At 43.8% G+C, this 17,303-nt stretch overlaps 1 long non-coding RNA gene across 1 annotated transcript in view; it reads right to left on the minus strand.

Moving 5' to 3' along the window:
• Positions 1-16,450, minus strand: part of LOC128423575 (uncharacterized) — a 28,031-nt gene extending 11,581 nt beyond the window's left edge. The window contains exon 1 of the long non-coding RNA XR_008332799.1: positions 16,177-16,450. This is a non-coding gene — a long non-coding RNA (uncharacterized LOC128423575). The remainder of the gene's footprint in view (positions 1-16,176) is intronic.
• Positions 16,451-17,303: the final 853 nt, after the last annotated feature.

A 17,303-nucleotide genomic window follows, 5' to 3' on the forward strand; every position in this document is an offset into this window, starting at 1 on the left:
CTTTAATACAGCAATATCTTTAAAACGCTCTCCCTCCCAACTCCTTGCAATGTAAGTAAAGCAATACAATAGTCATCATGATGAACGATGGTTCAGAAGCAACCAGCCAGCTTCTATCAGTGCAAGATCTATGTCCTATATAACCTATTTATTTATTTATTTATTTATTTATTCTCAAGGAAACAAACAAATGAGAGCCAACATACAAGGGAAATTAGAAGAACCAAAAGCTAAGCATCAGGTCACTGTTAATATACAGTCATAAGAATGGTGGGATACAGTTGTTGTTGTTTAGTCGTGTCCGACTCTTCGTGACCCCCTGGACCAGAGCACGCCAGGCACTCCTGTCTTCCACTGCCTCCCGCAGCTTGGTCAAACTCATGCTGGTAGCTTCGAGAACACTGTCCAACCATCTCGTCCTCTGTCATCCCCTTCTCCTTGTGCCCTCCATCTTTCCCAACATCAGGGTCTTTTCCAGGGAGTCTTCTCTTCTCATGAGGTGGCCACAGTATTGGAGCCTCAGCTTCACAATCTGTCCTTCTAGTGATCACTCAGGGCTGATTTCCTTAAGAATGGAGAGGTTTGATTTTCCTGCAGTCCATGGGACTCTCAAGAATCTCCTCCAACACCAGAATTCAAAAGCATCAGTATATATATACTCAAACAAACAGCCAAGCCCATGCATGTTTATTTGAAAGTCCCATTAAGTTCATCAGCAGAGCCACTATAACCCATAGGTCCTTACGGAAGCGCACTTCAGTACACTGGTCATGACATTATGGAAGAATATACCAAAAGGGTATTGGGGGGTGAGGGAGTCCCATTGAGTGAAGTGGAACTTACACTCAGGGAAATGTGAAGAGCATTGCTTATATGGACATACGCCCTACTGGATGCAGTGTTTAAGTAACATGCACTTTAGTGTTCTATCCAAATAAGTCATTCTTCAGATGTTAAGTGTACCTCTTACTGTAGCACTCATCTGTGGAAGCGTTTATGAACCCCTCACATTTTGTTTTTAGAGATAAGCAGGAGAACAAATCTAAATGCAGCTGATCTCCAGTGGGGATGGAGAGTAGTGCTGGCAAGGTGTCGGAAGACGTAGCCAAAGTGCACCGCTTGACCTTCTGGCCTGTACGCCTTAACTTCGCCTGCTGCCTTCAGGGGAAAGATGCCAGGCCATTGCCAGTCCATTTGGACTCTTCATGTGGAATGTGTGGGGAGGGGAATGGAAAAGCGCCATCTTCTGGCCCCGCCACAGAATATTCTGAAGGCCAGGGACAATGGTCCAAAACCAAGAGACCCACAAACAATTTCCAGGTGTTTGGAGTTTTTTTTAATGAAAATGCAGCTGCCAGTTTCAATGGAGGAATAGCGAGGGAATGTCTGCTTTGTTTAACTTTTCTCTTCCTGGCATTTGCCTGCATAAAATCATTCTCTTAGATGTGCATTTCACTTTGCAAGCGAGTATATTCTGACCCCCACCCAAGGGTGAGAAAGCACCTTGGAGAGGGGCAAATTCTGAGTAAATGATCAGAAGGGAAAGGGTCAAGTGAGCCCTCTCTCATACAAGTGAGAGCAGAAAAATAGTGTGAGGGAGGGGTTGCTTTACCCTCTCCCTCACACTGTTTTTCTGCTCTGACTTGTGGCTTCCATGGCTGCTTTTCATACACTAAGCAATGTCAGAGGACTGTTCATATTTTTCCTGTGTGGTACCTAGTTTGACTCTGACAATAAAGAAGTTACCATATTTTGGCCCCTATGTTTTTTAACCCAAAATTAAGAAATTAAGTTGTTTAGCTTTGGTGGTGGGGAACTCCTTCCACCAATCGCTCACCCGCCTGCCCACCACTGCCAATTGCACACCTTGCCACAGCCGCCAATTGTCTGCCCGCTCACCACCAACAGCCCAGCTGCCCACTTGCCACAGCAGCCAATTGCCTGCCCAATTGCCGCAGCCACAGCCAATCGCCAGCAGGCCTTGCTGCAGCCACCAATCACCCGCCCAATCGCCGCTGCCAATCTCCTGCTTGCTGCCACCATTAGTCACACATCCCCCCCCCTGCAGTCACTATCCATGTATAAGATGACATTTTGCCTAATTTTTTACAGCAAAAAGCATCGTTTAATGCACAGAAAAATACGGTACTCTCTCCCACACTTTCCCTGCCCATCCTGCCATTATCAGCTCTGTAGGCACTCTTGAGGGATTGATCACTTAATGTCGGTGGTTGTTAAACCCTTTTCTGTGGACTACTGAAAAATTGGGGCAGAGGGCGGCGGCACTGGAAACAACTTAATCAACCCTTTCTTCCACTTCAGCACCAACATCATCCTCAAGGCTAGCACTACATTACAAAAACCACAGGCTCTAGGGCAGGCTTCCTCAACCTCGGTCCTTCAGATGTTTTTGGCCTACAACTCCCATGATCCCTAGCTAGCAGGACCAGTGGTCAGGGATGATGGGAACTGTAGTCTCAAAACATCTGGAGGGCTGAGGTTGAGGTTGAGGTTGAGGAAGCCTGCTCTAGCGGATGAGAAGGGCCCCTATACCTGGTCCATTTTTAGGGTGATGTTAGCAGACTTCTCCAATGCAGTATGCTGATATCACAGGCCCCAGGCCAAGGCAAAATAGGACCCTGGTCAAAACAGCCTTGAACTACATTGTCAGAATAAATCAAATGTGTTGTATAGTCGTTTAGTCGTGTCCGACCCCATGGACCAGAGCATGCCAGGCCCTCCTGTCTTCCACTGCCTCCAGCAGTTTGGTCAAACTCATGCTGGTAGCTTCGAGAACACTGTCCCACCATCTCGTCCTCTGTCGTCCCCTTCTCCTTGGGCCCTCCATCTTTCCCAACATCAGGGTCTTTTCCAGGGAGTCTTCTCTTCTCATGAGGTGGCCAAAGTATTGGAGCCTCAGCTTCACGATCTGTCCTTCCAGTGAGCACTCAGGGTTGATTTCCTTAAGAATGGAGAGGTTTGATCTTCTTGCAGTCCATGGGAATCTCAAGAGTCTCCTCCAGCACTATAATTCAAAAGCATCAATTCTTCGGCGATCAGCCTTCTTTATGGTCCAATCAAATCAAATGTAGGCCCAAGTAAAGTACAGATACTTTGTACTGTTCTGTAACTTCTCTGCAGACCACAGTCTGCCTTGGATGTCTGCTTTGTAGGATCATTTGCCTTGCACAGCAAACCCTTTAACTCAGTTCAGTATTAGGAGGTATTGAAGCGAATTAAAGCAGCACAAGTACAGGCTTTTTCCTTATCCCCTTTATTAGCTGACTGGAAATAATATCATGCCCTGTAGCTTGAGAAGGCAGAAGCTAGGTGGTGTTCACTTGTCACTCTCTGGTTGCATGAAACTCAGATGACCCCTTGGTTTTCCCTGGAGCTGAGGGCGATGAAACAATTTCTGAGATGGCTAGAGCGCCAGTGGCGAAAAACTCATTCTGTATAGGACTGAACGCAGTTTAGAGCTCAACATCGAGCATACCAAGTGGCGATAGCAACGGCGAAGAGGACATTCTGGCAGTTCTCTCACTGCGAGAAGCAAAGTTACAGGGCCTTCTCAGTAGTGGCGCCCTCCCTGTGGAACGCTCTCCCATCATATATCCAGGAGATAAAGAACTACATGACTTCTAAAAGACGTCTGAAGGCAGTCCTGGATCAGGAAGTTTTTAATGTTTTATGTTTTATAATTGTTTTTATATGTGCTGGAAGCTGCCCAGAGTGGCAGGGGCATTCTGGTCAAATGGCCGGTGTATAAAATAATAATAATAATAATAATAATAATAATAATAATAATAATTGCTAGTGCCCAGGGAGTTCATGGTGGTGTCCAGAATAGTTAATTGAAGAGAACCTGGGTATTACTCTCATAAATCAGCATAATTGAAATAAAGGAATTCCCTCAGAGTGCTTTGGTACCACAGTGCCCAAACTCAGTGGATTCAAAATGTGGACTGCATTATGACATCCCAACAAGAAGTTACTGTGTTTTCTTTTGTTGGCTGTCCACTTGAAAAAGGACCATTTAACATATGGTGGACAGCGAAACCAAGTTTCCCACTAGTTATGCAAACCATGAGGAGCTGTAGCCATTCCTGCATGCCTAGTATGGTTACTTTAAGAACATTGTGTTTACCTAAATAAGTAATGTATGAATAGGTCCTAAACGTGTATTGCATTGCTGACTGTTGCTGTGGGATTTTCTGCTAAGAGAGATCCTCTTCACAACACAGTGGTACCTTGGGTTACATACAGTTCAGGTTACATACGCTTCAGGTTACAGACTCTGCTAACCCAGAAATAGTACCTCGGGTTAAGAACTTTGCTTCAGGATGAGAACAGAAATCGTGCTCCGGCGGCGCGGCAGCAGCAGAAGGCCCCATTAGCTAAAGTGGTGCTTCAGGTTAAGAACAGTTTCAGGTTAAGAACGGACCTCCGGAACGAATTAAGTACTTAACTTGAGGTACCACTGTAGATAGATAAGGTACAGTACATAGGATTATATAGTTGCATATTCTTTTCACAGAGAAGGATAGCAGTGGATAATACAACCTCAAAAGGTTTTGGGGTGGTGAGAATTAAAAGGGCTTCTTATATAAGGAATTTCTGAAGTCAGGAAGGAAGGAAGGAAGGAAGGAGAAGGAAGGAGATTAATAAACCAGGAGGTTAAAGAGAATAAAGCAATTTCAAAAAATATATTCTGACTATAAAATTCTGGATTTGATGCTGAGTAAAATCTAGACCGACACAGATTGGCTTTTTGGGGGTCTTTTACAACCTGTTCTTATGCATAAATACTATTAATTATGTCCCAGGATGTTCAGTAGCCTTTACAGTGCAATCCTACGCATGTCTACACAGATGCAAATCTCACTGAGGTAAGCGGGGCTTACTCCCAGAAAACTGGCCATAATGTTGCAGCTTAAACTGTGTTGAAGCCCTAGTTTAGGAGACCTTAAGGCATTTGGGTATTAGGTATTGTCTACCTCACAAGTGCTCGAAGCTTTTTAGGCTAAAATTTTTAAGGCTTTGTTTTTTAATTCACAGAGTTCCACAAGGACTCCCGATAAGCTCCATAAACACAGAAATGGTTTGGTTTGCATTTGTTGCACAGTGCTCAAATGTATAAATTAGCCGGGCCGCTCAATAATTTCCTAATGGGCTGTGTGAGACAGAGTGGAAGGGGGGGGGGAGAGAGAGAGAGAAAAGCCATAAGAAGGTTGTGCGTTAGAGGAGGAGAGGAGAGTGATTTTTGTGCTGAGGGAGAAAGAACAAAAGTCTCCATTTTGATGATTCTTCACTAGTAAGGCCCCATCATCTCCATTTACTAATGCTCAATAGCTGAGACCTGACAGGAGCAGCAGTAACAGCTCCCGCCAGGCTCCCAAACTCCTTCTCGGATGTGCACTTCCCAGCAGAAAGAGGAATAAAAAAAGAGGACGGGAAGGAGTAGGGGGGGAGAAAGAAAGAAAGAAATAGGGAGAGGGGGGAGGGGAGGGAAAGTAAAGGGGGGAAAAAACCCTTGCTGACACGGGGCATAACTTAATTTTCACGGTGCCGGGACAGCTGTATCGTGTAATCTGCCATGGCATGCCATTAAAACTTCAATGCCTTTACTGACCCAGAAGGGAAACTCAGACCGTGGAGAGTCTTTTGAAAAGAAGTGGTGATCTTTCACGATTTATGAGCTTGTCTTAAAGAAACAGACTCCACTCACTTTATATTAATCACCCTTTTCAGGGTACATTGAAATCTGGGGTCTCTTAACTGAAGAGTGTGGAGACCCAATACCTTGAAAATGTTTGCCCTTTCTTGATTGTTGTTGTTTTGATTGTGGTCATTCCGATTCGATTTTTATTATTATTATTTGTTTCTGCCCGCCAAACAGGGCAACTGGAACTGTACCTGAGGAATCAAGAGTGCAAAATTCAATTACACTGAGTCAGTTTGAAAGGCTGGAGTGGGGGAGTGGGGGAAGGGAGGGAAACTTTCGCATTTTTTTGTACATTGTATGTAAAAAGGGAAATAAAAAGGGAAAGAACTTGAGAACTATGAGGAGTAAAGGTCTTAGGCGCTCATGAAAGCCGAGATCTCTTCTGTGATCCAAAAACTGAAAACAAAAAGCAACGATTCCTCTGCTGCTGCTGGAAAATAAAAAAAGCCTTCAGTTCACACTACTAAAATGTAAGCACTTAAACAATCATTTAAAAAAACTGGGGAAAGATGTAGGTATCATGTTTGTCCATGACAAAAATAATGCATCAGAACTTACAGCACAGTACACTTTTAGTAGGACCAACTAAAGTGTCACAAAAGATTTTGAGCTCTTTCGAATGCTTTTTCAGGCTGGATGTTAAATAAAGTGGTGTGTGCTTTTGTGAGCCATACACACACACACAGAGTATATTACCCCCTAGATCACCTGCAAATGGACATGATTTAACATGTAAGGGCTGGATCCAGAACAACTTCCTCTGATAATGGAAGAGGTTCCTTAAGCTCTTCTGTACCCAACTAAAATAATTTATAGAGATTTGATTGTTAGATGAAGAAAGCTTTACTGGGCGGGTCTACCAACCTATGGTCCTCCATTGGCCCATGGTCATGGATGATGGGAGTTGAAGGCCAACCTGATCTTGAGAGCTGCAGGCTCCTCAATTTTGCTATACCATCTTTATCAATGCCTGATGGATTGCATCCCAAAGTAGCTTTCTCTATTCACACATGGACAATCCAGCTTACAAAAAAATTATTTGTGTCTAAACCATACCAGTTTTCTAGGGAATCATTTAAGGAAGCATAAGAGCCAACTTCTAGGGGCTGAGGTCCCTTCACCCCCCCAATAAAATATTTGAGGTGCCCCCCATTTGAAGGACATTGCCATTCAAATGGTGTGTGTGTGTGTGTGTGTGTGTGTGTGTGTGTGCCATGTCATGTGATTTATTGTGTGGGCGGGCTTACCTCCCCCCCAATATTTTATTCAAGTTGGCACCCCGTCCGGAAAACTCATACACAAGTCCTACTGAAATTACTGGCTGCTTGCACTTGTTGCCTTCAAGGGACCGCACCTCTTACCCCTCCTTTTCTGCCCTTGTCAGAGAAAATACCAAAGTTCATTTGGTTGCAATCATGTACTAATGAGACTGTTGTTTTTAAGTGCAACAATAATTAAGGCTGAATGCCCTGTCCCATTCATTTACATGACCTTGCAATTTTTCAGTCTCTGTGAGCATCAGAGCTAATTTCCCTTGGCTAGAGGAACACATGAAAAGGGAGCCTCCTTGTTGTAATTTAAACCAAACAATAGTGTGTTAATTTCAAAGCTGTCAAGAGTGACCATTCACAATTTGAGCCAAAAGTGCTCTTTTACCAAAATTGACATAGATGTGTGTACTCAACACCATTATAGAATCTGCGAGATGTGTCTTAAATGATAGCAGTCATGGCTGGATTTAAGCTAGTTCAAGGGCTCGTGCTTTCCCGCTTGAATGTGTAACTTCTCTTCTTTGAACAGCTGGCTGTCATGCAACATCATGACAAATGTATTTTGAAATTCTCCTGGAGCAATTTACCACATGAGTCCAGGGGCCACAGTTGGCAGGAGGGTGGGGGAAAGCGTAAAGCCCTATCAGATTCATGGATCCTGCATTGTAGGTTTTTGGATCCTACATTGCATAATTAATTTTGATGGAAGGTATTGTTAAGGGCATGTTCAGACAATGGACATGATCCTGCAAAGCTCAGTGTTTCTTAAGACCACAGACCTTTTATATATAGCATGGACTTTGGAACCAGTTGCATGAATTCCTGAGAAGTTTTTTTTTTTAATTAATTACATTTATTTGTCCTGAATTACATTTAACTTCTTTTCCCCTGTGGTTACATAATAAAAGGTAAAGGACCCTGACAGTAAAGTCCAGTCGTAGACAACTCTGGGGTTGTGGCGTTTATCTCATTTTACAGGCCAAGGGAGCTGGCATTTATCCGCAGACAGTTTTTTTGAGTCATGTGGCCAGCATGACTAAGCCACTTCTGGTGCAACGGAACACCGAAACCAGAGCAGCGCATGGAAATGTCATTTACCTTCCCACTGGAGCGGTACCTATTTATCTACTTGCACTTTTTTTGGCGTGCTTTCGAACTGCTAGGTGGGCAGGAGCTGGGACCGAGCAACAGGAGCTCACTCCGTTGCGGGGATTCGAACCACCGACCTTCTGATTGGCAAGCCCAAGAGGCTCAGTGGTTTAGACCCAGCACCACCTGCATCCCTTTTTGGTTACATAATACATACATGAAGAAAAAGTAATTGGACATATAACCAGAATAAGCAAACCCATCCCCTAATACAATCAGTGAGAAGCCTGGGTGGTGGTGTTTGTTTTAAGAAATTAAAACCATCATATGAATAATGTCTGGTTTATTTACTTTTCTAATGATCTCCTTCTACCTGTCAACAATAGAAAGTGTCCTTTCATACTGCATCACGGTGTGGTACGCTGGTTTGACATCATCTGATAGGAAGTGCCTACAGAGGGTGGTGAATGCAGCACAAGATATTATGGGCTGTCCTGTGAATCCACTGGATGAAATAGTGGAAGAACGTTGCCTCAGGAGAGTGAGGAAAATTCTCAGGGATGATTCACACCCTGGCCAGCACTTTCTTGATCTCCTGCCCTCAGTCAGAAGATATAGAAGCAGGATTAGTCACACCAACAGGGTAAAGAACAGCTTCTATCCATGGGCTGTTAGGCTGCTGAATGAAAAGATAACAACAGGGCAACTGACTTTCGGGTTTGTTGGGTGTGCGTCAGGAAACGAGGGGATTTAAGACTAAGAGAGCTGAGTGGGGGGTGCTCATGTAATCTCACTGTATTCAAGTTGTACAAGTGACAATAAAGTATTTCAATTTCAATAATAAACCTTAAGTGGAATTGTAGTAGTCACATAATAATAATAATAATAATAATAATAATAATAATAATAATAATTTATTTGTACCCCGCCCATCTGGCTGGGTTTCCCCAGCCACTCTGGGCGGCTTCCATAGAAACCAAAAAACACTAAAATATCACCCATTAAAAACTTCCCTGAACAGGGCTGCCTTAAGATGTCTTCTGAATGTCAGGTAGTTGTTTATCGCTTTGACATCTGATGGGAGGGCGTTCCACAGGGCGGGCGCCACTACTGAGAAGGCCCTCTGCCTGGTTCCCTGTAGCTTTGCTTCTCGTAATGAGGGAACCGCCAGAAGGCCCTTGGGCAGAACGATGGAGGTGTAGACGCTCCTTCAGGTATACTGGGCCGAGGCCGTTTAGGGCTTTAAAGGTCAGCACCAGCACTTTAAATTGTGCTCGGAAATGTACTGGGAGCCAATGTAGGTCTTTCAAGACCGGTGTTATGTGGTCTCGGCGGCCGCCCCCAGTCACCAGTCTAGCTGCTGCATTCTGGATTAGTTGTAGTTTCTGAGTCACCTTCAAAGGTAGCCCCACGTAGAGCGCATTGCAGTAGTCCAAGCGGGAGATAACTAGACCATGCACCACTCTGTCGAGACAGTCCGCGGGCAGGTAGGGTCTCAGCCTGCGTACATAACAAAAAATTCACTTCACAAGGGCATAACCAACCTGATATGCTCCATCATTTGACCAAGTGGAGTAGTCATAAGTCCTACTTTACAGAGGACCACCCTCTAATTGAAGGCGTCCCCCATTTCAAGGGCCTGTTCCAGGTCAGGACATTAGAAGGAAAAACAAAGGTCTTGAAGTTGCCTGTTGACAATCAGCACCTGGACAGCAGACTCAGCAGGCACACAGGTATATCTATCTAAATTATAGTAATTATTTCTAAATTCCCACCTAGAAATATAAACCAGCACATGGAAATGCTATGTGTGTTTTCTTTTTCAGTGATACATCCACTCCTTTTTTGGCAATGTGTAGGCGACAATCGTTTTCCTAGGGAACAGGGCACAACTTCCAGGAAGGCTTCACTTCCCTCCTAAAGATTCCATTCATGGAATCTGAAAGTTTTCTTGCTGAGCTTTGTGGAGCTTTTATGGACAGTAATAAGCCAAGCAACATTCCTTCAAATAATTCATTAGCTATGCCACTTAAGCATTTCATCTGTGAAACAAACACTTATTTCATAAGTCTTCATGGTACAGAGTAGCACTGAACCAAATATTACCAGTGAAACTGATACTCAGGAAGCATAAGTAGCCTGAATCTCTTTGCTCAGTTCAGCGCTGGGTATTAAATTACTTGCAACTCAAACATCTGTTCACATAACTTCTTCTCTTTGGGGCAAGCTGTTCTAGAGTAATCAGGAAAAACTAATATGCTAAGTATTACAACCTCTAATTCACTTTAAACACACTGTTTGTGAGAGCACCAAGAGTGTAAAATAAGATAACTTTCTGATAAAAATGTGAACAGCAGTAAATTACAGAACCTGCCTAGGTCCATATAATATTTTAGCTCATTAACAGGTCAACATATATTAAATCACATAAATTATCAGAAGCCACCATATAGAGCAATGAACCAATTTTTCTGGGGAAATGTAATGGAAGACTAAAGATAATTCTTGAAATTAGAAAAGCAACAACAAAGGTAGTACACAAATTAAAATATTTTTCACATAACCACTGTTATCATTGTTCAGTTTTCTGCAGCCTAAGACACCAATTGAATTCCTGAGATGTAGGTGTACTGAAGTAAATAACAGGAAAATTTTCAGTAAAGGACTGGATCCAGATTAAAAGCACAACCCTAACCAGGTCTACGTCACAGTTTGTCCAGGTGAATTAAATGGTGCTTACTTTATTCCCAGTAAGGTTAGGGTTGTACCCTAAACTAGTTTTACATAGATCCCACTGAAATAGATGGTGCATGTTAGCTGCGACTTAACCAAAGTCCTGTTGATTTAAATGGGAACCAGTTGCAGCTAACTTAGCTGGATTCAGTTCAAGATAATGAGTATTTATCACATCAGGAACAAACTTAAGAGTTTTATACATAATAAACCTGGATGAACGCCCACTGAGGTCAAAGAGAAGCAAGAAATGTAGGTCTTTTTTCTGTATTTGTATTTTATATTCTGCAAACCTCCTGCAATACCCTTAAAGAATGCCAAAACAGAGAACAAAATATAATTTCTGTATATGAGTTATATGAACTTACAGTGTGTGCATAATATCATTTCATCAAATAGCAAACTCTGATGGTTGAGCGCATGGGTATAGCTGGGGGGGGGCAGGGAGGGGCAGCTGCCCCCCAATAAATAAAAATATATAGCAGACTGAGGTTCTGCCCCCACACAAAAGGCCTGCCTCCTTTAGCAAAAATCCTGGCTCCAACCATGGTTGAGTGTCCATCAGCTTGGAAGATAATTAATTCCACCTCAAATTGGACCCTGGATGATTCGAAGGGTCTGAACTCTTTCTCTTGACATTGTTTTACAGTGGTACCTCAGGTTAAGTACTTAATTCATTCCGGAGGTCCGTACTTAACCTGAAACTGTTCTTAACCTGAAGCACCACTTTAGCTAATGGGGCCTCCTGCTGCTGCCGCACCGCCGAAGCCCAATTTCTGTTCTCATTCTGAAGCAAAGTTCTTAACCTGAAGCACTATTTCTGGGTTAGTGGAGTCTGTAACCTGAAGCGTATGTAACCTGAAGCGTATGTAACCTGAGGTACCACTGTACTAATGTAGACACCCCCTTACTGATTGCTTATACCAGGCACCCCCAACATGCAGCCCTCCAGATGTTTTGGCCTACAACTCCCATGATCCCTAGCTAACAGGACCAGTGGTCAGGGATGATGGGAATTGTAGTCCAAAACTTCTGGAGGGCCAAAGGTTGGGGATGCCTGGTCTATACATTTCCTTCAGCAGCAGATACAGCAGACATGGGGTGCTACTCTGGACTGCGCTCTGCACTTACTAATCTGGTTATGGGTTATTCCTGTGATTTTTTTGAGCATAGTCCCTGCATTTTCTTATGCGAAGGAAGGCAGCAAACTCCTAGTGCTGCCTGTTTTCTGACTCTCCTGTGATAGCCTTTTCAGCTCTCCTGGCTCTGAATTGAAGTGCAGGCGAGTACTGTTTTACAGAGAAGCCCCAGTGTCTAGCCCATTTCCACACATTGGTAGGGAAATTCCTGGTGAATTCCTGGTTAGTAGTACTCCAGGCATGGGCCTGCAGTTCCTTAATGATATGGCAGCCATTTTACACTCCACCATCTTTGAAAACAGCCATCATAACCATATCAAAATGAATGACGTCTTCATTTGTGATGGTTGATTTGGTTTCACAGCTCCCCCCCCCCGAATATGCATGCTTGTGTGTCATTATTGTTCTGCTCAATCTGCTCTTGAGAATTTTATTTATTTACTGTTTGTTTGTTTTGTTTATAGCACTAGCCCAGGGGTCAGCAAACTTTTTCAGCAGGGGGCCGGTCCACTGTCCCTCAGACTATATTTTGGGGGGGAGGGAAATGAACGAATTCCTATGCCCCACAAATAACCCAGAGATGCATTTTAAATAAAAGCACACATTCTACTCTTGTAAAAACATGCTGATTCCCGGACTGTCTGCCAGCCGGATTTAGAAGGTGGTTGGACTGGATCCAGCCCCCGGGCCTTAGTTTGCCTACCATGTTTTATACAAAAAAGAAGTGTCTCAAAGTGACTTAACAGCAAAATTAAATTCAAACAGATAAAATCAACTAGTAGCCAAATTTTAAGAGGTGTACAATACAATATTCCTAAAATACTCCACTCCTCACTGAAAGATATGCACCACAGTACAGTCTTCAATGGTCAGAATGTAGTTCCTTAAGAGTTGGTGTAACATGGTTCAGACTAGAATTCTGGCAGCCAAATTCTGTACTAGTTGGAAGTTTCCAAACCAGTTTCAAGGGTAGCCCCACATATCACACATTGCAGCAATCCTAGAAGAGCATGGATCACTCTGGCCAGGCTACCACTATCCAGGAAAGGCTGGTAAACTAAATTAATCTGGTAAAAGGTGGTCTGAGCCACCCAGCTTCAGCTGGCGATGGTGGTTAAAGGAGGACTCCAAGCCCCATCCCTGCTCCTTCAGGTGAAATGGAACCCCAACCAGATCAAGTAATACACAAAGTTCTTGGTCCTCCACTTTGTCAAGATTCAGCTTCAGTTTTTGGGAACCACCCAACCCACCACTGAGTCCAGACAGTGGTTCAGCACTTCCACAGCCTTTTCTGATGCCACTGGCAAGGAAAAACAGAGCTGGATGGTACCTGCATATGGGTGACACCTCACTCAAAATCCCCAGGTAACCTCACACAGTGAGTATGCATACTTAGAAACATGGGGAATAGACAGCAAAATCCACACTAGGTCCCATAATCTGTTACCTCGTGTTCTTTTTACCTCTCCATTTCTCCACCTTCTCTTCAATCACCTTATACATTGCTCCATCCATTCCCAAATTCACCTAGAAACTACTGTATAGCCTTAATCCAGGGTGAGGGATTTGTGGGCCTCTGGATTTTGTTGGACTCCGACTCCCATCACCTCCATCAGGCAAGTCCAGTTGTCATGCTTCATGAAAGTTGTGGTCCATGTTGGTTAAAGGTAAAGGGACCCCTGACCATTAGGTCCAGTCGTGACCGACTCTGGGGTTGCAGTGCTCATCTCGCTTTACTGGCCGAGGGAGCCGGCGTACAGCATGTGGCCAGCATGACTCTGCCGCTTCTGGCGAACCAGAGCAGCGCACGGAAATGCCGTTTACCTTGCCGCCGGAGCGGTACCTATTTATCTACTTGCACTTTGACGTGCTTTCGAACTGCTAGGTTGGCAGGAGCAGGGACTGAGCAATGGGAGCTCACCCCGTCACGGGGATTCGAACTGCTGACCTTCTGATCAGCAAGTCCTAGGCTCTGTGGTTTAACCCACAGCACCACCCGCGTCCCCTGCCCTAATCCAACCTCATATTGCATCTTCAGCAGCTGGATTGGCAAGAAAACCCTGCTTCTCCATAGAACTGTAGAGGTGGAAGTGGCCACGAGGGTCATCTAGTCCAACCCCCTGCAATGCAGGAATCTTTTGCCCAACATGGGGCTCAAATCCATGACCCTACCAAGAGTCTCTTGCTCTACCAATGTGGAGAGTAGCTCCGTGGCTGTTTACATGGCTTCTCTGAGTCAACTGAACGTGTGTTTCGTAAAAGGCCAGAATCCAATAAACCTTCATTTTTGTCAAAACTATAGAAACAAACCTATTGACAGTAATCAGACAACAAACTCATAACATCCACCTCAATATTTTCCCCACTTTGTGGCCATGCTTTTGGCACACACGGCATTTGATTGATTGATTTACTGGATATTCGCAGACACCAGAACATAGTTATTGTTATTAAGCTTTAAAAAGCATTGACTAGAAGAAATATGTGGGCATGTGAAATGTACTATGGGCACTGCAAAAGAAAGGAATAAAAGTAAACTAAAATTAACTTTAGCAAGAGTTTAGGCTGCAGTTCTGCACAGATACTACTTTACTCACCTGTTGAAGTTACTGGGACCCAAACAGTGTACAGGACGGAAGCTTTAGCTTGGGCAATCCTTAGCTAATCTCTCTCTCTCTCTCTCTCTCTCTCTCTCTCTCTGTATATATATACATACATATATATAAATGTCCAGTAGCACCTTAGAGACCAACTAAGTGTGTGCTTTTGTGTGCATGCACACTTCTTCAGATGCCTTAGCTAGATTCAGATTCCTTAGCTAGATAGAGATACTGTGCTATGCCTGACAGGAGTTTTCCCCCCTGAAGGGGCCAATTTTATATGGCTTTTGCTGTAAATGTGAGAAGCTTCCAAATTTTATGTGATCATGTTTTTCACATTTTGCCTGTTCTGCCTTTACTATTATCAAGTGCTACGTAAGTGTTAAGCATTATTAAATTCTAATGGTAATAATGAACATGCAAAGCAGTAAATATTTAGCCTTTCTGTTGCCCTTCCCCATTACCAGGCCTTAAGAGAGGCACACAAATACAGTACTGTTCTAATATATGCTTAATTTTACAGATCTCCTGCTGTAGTTTCTGACTAATGGTACGTTATTTGTTCAGAAAGATTTTATGGCGCTCATAAAATCTCAATTACAGTTTTAAAATAACTTGTAGGTTTTTTGTAACACGATGCTGCCATCTCAGTTCCCAGAGGATATATTAAATTCAAGTAGCAATAACAAATCATTTAAGCAATAAATAAATAACCTGAGACCAAGAGTTGTTAAGAGTTAATAGTCTCCCGTACACTCAATAGAGGCTGAGACACCACTCTATTAAAGTGACCCCTGGGGCCATTGGCCAAATTGCACCCAGTTGCTTTGTCAAAGGTATTCATCCCTCACACATTCATTTCCTTCTTTATGTTGTCTCTTTTCATCAGGGAAGGCCCTCTGCAGTCCCTGAGTCCTGAGAACAATTACGGTACAGTCTCAGAGAAAAGAAAGAAAACTGGGGTCATAAATATGTTGAATGGGTGCGTGGGTTTAAGTGCCTTTGTAAAATAAACACGAAGGAACCCTCAGACTAATTAATGAATATGAAACAGCATGATAGGAATGTTTTAAGGGGAAATTCGCAGATCTCCCCCCACCCCCAGCAATCTTCTTAGGTGGATTATTTCAACTCCTCCTCCTCTAAATTGTCTTTTTCCTACTCTTCCTCTCCAAGTGTTTTCAGCTAGAAAGATAAAATATTATGCACATTTTTTTAAAAATGTGAAAGCTGGTGACACAGAAAACTCATCTGTGGTGCATATGTTGCATTTGGTTTGAAATGGATCGTGTATTTAAATGTAAGAGTATAGTGCTTCTCTCGGCCAGCTGTAGGAATACAGATAGCAATGCATGTGCATTGTGTGTGGAAGCACATGTGTAGGGCTTGAGTATAACTGCAACATACAGAAGCTCATAGTATCAGGAAGAGTAGCTCATGACATAGCGACGCTGCAAGTCAAAACGTCTCAGTGCGAATCTCCAAGGTCCGTGGGAAGGGGCGCAGTTCAGTGGGAAAGAATCTACTTTGCATCCAGAAGGTCCCAAGCTCAGTCCTCAGCATCTCTAAGGAGGTCTGGTAGCACAACGCTGAGACAGAGAGACCGAGTTTTGACTCACCTGAGACTCCGGGCAGTAGCGGCTACGACTGTAGCCAAGGCAGCCCAAGAACTGAGGTGTGTCCAGGCAGAATTTGACCCAAGAGTTGCAGCTGCACAAAAACAGAATCCAAGACCAGTGTCAGGAGCCGGAGTCAGGTGAAGGTCAACAATTAGAAAACACTGGTGTCAGCGAAGTTAACTCTTTAGTCAAAATCAAAACAGCAACTTTTAACAGCAGGTCTTGCCCCAATGAGGAAGTTGAGAGGATTGGAGGTCCCACAGCTATCTAAGTCCCCTCCTCTCTCAGGATTTCTCCAAGCAGTCATAGACTGCGTCTGAACATAACCAAACTTTCTTCTGCCCTTTTCATTTTTCTGCATGTTCTAGGAGACCATAGAATCATAGAATCATAGAATCATAGAGTTGGAAGAGACCACAAGGGCCATCGAGTCCAACCCCCTGCCAAGCAGGAAACACCATCAGAGCACTCCTGACATATGGTTGTCAAGCCTCTGCTTAAAGACCTCCAAAGAAGGAGACTCCACCACACTCCTTGGCAGCAAATTCCACTGTCGAACAGCTCTTACTGTCAGGAAGTTCTTCCTAATGTTTAGGTGGAATCTTCTTTCTTGTAGTTTGGATCCATTGCTCCGTGTCCGCTTCTCTGGAGCAGCAGAAAACAACCTTTCTCCCTCCTCTATGTGACATCCTTTTATATATTTGAACATGGCTATCATATCACCCCTTAACCTCCTCTTCTCCAGGCTAAACATGCCCAGCTCCCTTAGCCGTTCCTCATAAGGCATCGTTTCCAGGCCTTTGACCATTTTGGTTGCCCTCCTCTGGACACGTTCCAGTTTGTCAATGTCCTTCTTGAACTGTGGTGCCCAGAACTGGACACAGTACTCCAGGTGAGGTCTGACCAGAGCAGAATACAGTGGCACTATTACTTCCCTTGATCTAGATGCTATACTCCTATTGATGCAGCCCAGAATTGCATTGGCTTTTTTAGCTGCCGCGTCACACTGTTGGCTCATGTCAAGTTTGTGGTCAACCAAGACTCCTAGATCCTTTTCACATGTAGTGCTCTCAAGCCAGGTGTCACCCATCTTGTATTTGTGCCTCTCATTTTTTTTGCCCAAGTGC

The sequence above is a fragment of the Podarcis raffonei genome, chromosome 11, assembly GCF_027172205.1.
Source record: "Podarcis raffonei isolate rPodRaf1 chromosome 11, rPodRaf1.pri, whole genome shotgun sequence".
In the NCBI taxonomy this organism is placed as follows: Eukaryota; Metazoa; Chordata; class Lepidosauria; order Squamata; family Lacertidae; genus Podarcis; species Podarcis raffonei.